The sequence below is a fragment of the Microcebus murinus genome, chromosome 4 (assembly GCF_040939455.1).
Source record: "Microcebus murinus isolate Inina chromosome 4, M.murinus_Inina_mat1.0, whole genome shotgun sequence".
Classification (NCBI taxonomy): Eukaryota; Metazoa; Chordata; class Mammalia; order Primates; family Cheirogaleidae; genus Microcebus; species Microcebus murinus.
Window position 1 is genome coordinate 29602213 of NC_134107.1, and position 3556 is coordinate 29605768.

General features: G+C 30.6%; 1 non-coding gene across 1 annotated transcript; it reads left to right on the forward strand.

Annotated features, from left to right (window-relative positions):
• Window positions 1–2059: 2059 nt before the first annotated feature.
• LOC142870761 (U6 spliceosomal RNA) lies at window positions 2060–2166 on the forward strand. Its single transcript, XR_012919104.1, has one exon. It is a non-coding gene; the product is annotated as a U6 spliceosomal RNA (small nuclear RNA).
• The last annotated feature ends 1390 nt before the right edge of the window (window positions 2167–3556 follow it).

Genomic DNA, 3556 nt, shown 5'->3' on the forward strand with positions numbered 1-3556 from the left:
AGACATCTGTTTTTAGGAGGGACCAAAACAGAGCCTAGGCTGTTCTGGCTGGTTCCCTCTTATCTCATGGTATTACATACCCAGCACATTTTACAGTTATTCTTGAGAACTGCAAGTAAGAAAAGAGAGAGAACTGGGCTGGTCCAACTACCTAGAGAACTATCCTGCAACTGTAAAGTTTTGCTGTATATGCAACACAAGATATACTGTAGTTCCCCATTATCCGAGGGAGCTATGTCCCAAGATCTCCAGTGGATACCTGAAACCTCGGATAGCACTGAAGCATGTTTTTCCCCCATACATTCATACCTATGGTAAAGTTTAATTTATAAATTAATTACAGTAAACGATTAACAATAACTAAGGGAAAAATAGAACAATTATAACAATGTACTGTACTAAAAGTTATGTAAATGTGGTCTCTCCTTCTCTCTCAAAATACCATATTGTACTATATTCATCCTTCTTGAGATCCGTTGATCTAATAACCCAGATGGCTATTAAGTGACCAATATGTGGGTAGCATATACAGTGGTGAATATGGTGGACAAAGGGACTGATAAGATTTCATAACACTATTCAGAACAGTGCATAATTTAAAACTTAAGAATTATTTATTTCTGGTATAATTTTGGACCGTGGTTAACTATAGGTAACTGAAACCACAGACAGCAAAAGTACAGATTAAGCAGGACAACTGCACTAGAGACAAATTTTTTCTGGAGAACATTTGTCATAGATGAAGCCATTAAAATTATACTGCTGAATGAAATAGAAAAGTGTTTATGATACATTGCTAGGTGAAAAATGTAGATTATGTAACAATATGATCCCAGTTTTGTAAAATATATAAGTATCTGTATGAAAAATGACACACATAAAATTATTAACACATACAATATTCCATGCAAAACATATTAAAATATTCCAGACAGACTGGAATGACAGATATAAAAAGATTAACACATAGTATGCCTATGTCAGAGAATTAAAAATAACTTCTAGTTTTTTCTCCATACTTTCCAGTTTTTTTCTGAGATTTTTAGTGCTTTTCTAATCAAAATAACATATTTAAATGAAATTCAAAAAGAGATATATTTGGGGAATATATCTCATTATAAATGCAATAAAAATGTGAAATATGTAGAAATAATCTTAATGAGAGATGTGTATAACTGACCTAGAAATCACATTACTTTCCTGAGAGATAAATGTAGAATTGAGAAAATAAAAAGATTATTATTTTTACATAAAAAGATATCAATAAACATTCATCAATCTAAAACATTCAACATCATGCTAAGTAGAAAAAAAATTACAAACTTTCCATTAAAGTCATAGGAAAAAAGTCAAATTTCTATTTGTGTCACAATGAAGTATGTAATTTGGGGGGGGTTCTACTTCATACCATTCAATAAGAATAAAAGAATAAAAGAATGCCTACAGGAAGTTTTTTAAATAGAAAGGAAATGACAAAGTATCATGGACCAGCAGGAAAGAATGAAAAAAATACAGAAACTAAAATATGGATAAATGTAATAGACTTCTTTTCGGTTCTTGAGTTTTCTAAATTATAATTGAAAATGAAAACAAAAATTATAACACTGATGTGATTCTAAGTGTATATTGAGGATAAGACATTTATACAATTTTAAAAAGAGAGGAAAGTAAAGTTTTCTATATTATATTCAAATTGGCAAAATGATACCAATAGCCTGTGATAAATCATATATATGTAATACATATAAAAATGTAGCACCTAGAGCAAAACCTTTAAAAATCTATACAGACACACTCAAAAACACTATACAAAAATGAAAGTGAAATTCTATAAAATGTTTAAGCAATTCATAGGAAAATAGAAAAAACAAAATGGAGAAATGAAAAACAGAAAACAAAAAATGAAATAGCAGATTTAAGCCATAATTATATCAATAATTACATTAATTCAAATGCTCTTAATATACCAATTATAAGGCAGAGATTGGCAGAGTGGATTAAAAAATATAATTCAACTATATAATATCTGTATGAAACCCACTTCAAATATAACAATAAGGTACTCACTTCAGCAGCACATATACTAAAATTGGGACACCAGAGAAAAGATTAGCATGACCCCTTTGCAAGGATGACATGCAAATTCATGAAGCATTTCGTATTTTTAATAATTAAAAATTAAAATATATATAACAACAAGGACAGACTGAAAGTGAAATAATGAAAGATTTTTCATGTAAATATATTAATCAAAAGAAAGCAGGAGTAGCTAGCTGTATTAATATCAGATAAAGCAGATGCAGAGTAAAGTTACCAAACATGAAAAGAAACATTATGTGAAGGAAAATAGGGTCGATATGTCAAGAAAACATAACAACCCTACATGTGCACACACCAAATAAATGTGTTGCAAAATATGTGAAAGAAAAACTGAAAAAAACTAAAAGGAGAAATAGACAAATCCACAAAGTTGGAGACTTTAACACCCTTCTCTGAGCAGTTGATATAATATCTAGATAGAAAATTGGCAAAGATACAGAAGAACTTAACAACACCGTCAACCAAGAGGAACTATTCAACACTTATAGACCACTCCATCCAACGGCAGCGAATATACATTCTTTTGATGGGTCTACAAAAAATATGCCAAGATAAACCATATTCTAGGCCATAAAAAGAAAACTCAACAAATTTAAAAGAATCAAATTGTAAAAACTGTTTTCTCTGACCAAAATGAAAGGAAACTAGAAATCAGTAACAAAAAGTCATGAAAAATTCTCCAAATGCTTAAAAAGTAAACAACATACTCCTTTCCAAGAGAAAAACTCAAAGAAAATTTTAAAATACGTTGGGCAGAATGAAAATGAGACTACAACTTATCATAATTTGGGGGCCGCAGCTAAATCAATAATGAGAGGGAAGTTTGTAGCACTAAATGCATATATTAGTAAAGATTAAAAGTCTCAAATCGAAAATTTAAGCTCTTACCTAAAGAACCTAGAGCAAGAAGAGCAAAATAAACTCAAAGCAAGCAGAGGGAAAGAAGTAATGAAAATCAGAAATCAATTAAATCAAAAAGGTATAACAATATAGAAAATCAATAAAACAAACTAATTCTTTGAAAATATTGATAAAATTGACACCTTGTAAAATATCTTGCAAGATGGACAAAGTTAAAAAGAGAAGACATAAATTACCACCATCAGGAAGGAAACAAGGATATAAGCACAGGCCCCGCAATTTTAAAAAGGAAAACAAAGGAATAACAACAAATAACTTGACATATATAAATCTGACAACTTAGATGACATGGACCAATCCTCAAAAAATATAAATTTCCACAATTAACTAACCTAATATGAAATAAATAAATCAAACAGATTTATATCTATTAAGGAAATAGAATTTATAATTTTTTTTTTAAAGTTAAGGTATTCTATACCTGTGGTCCCGAATCCCCAAGCTGAGGACTGGTACTCGTTGGTGGCCTGTTAGGGACCAGGCCACAGAGCTCCTCTGCCCTACCCTAGCTTATCCACTCCCCACTCCATCCCTG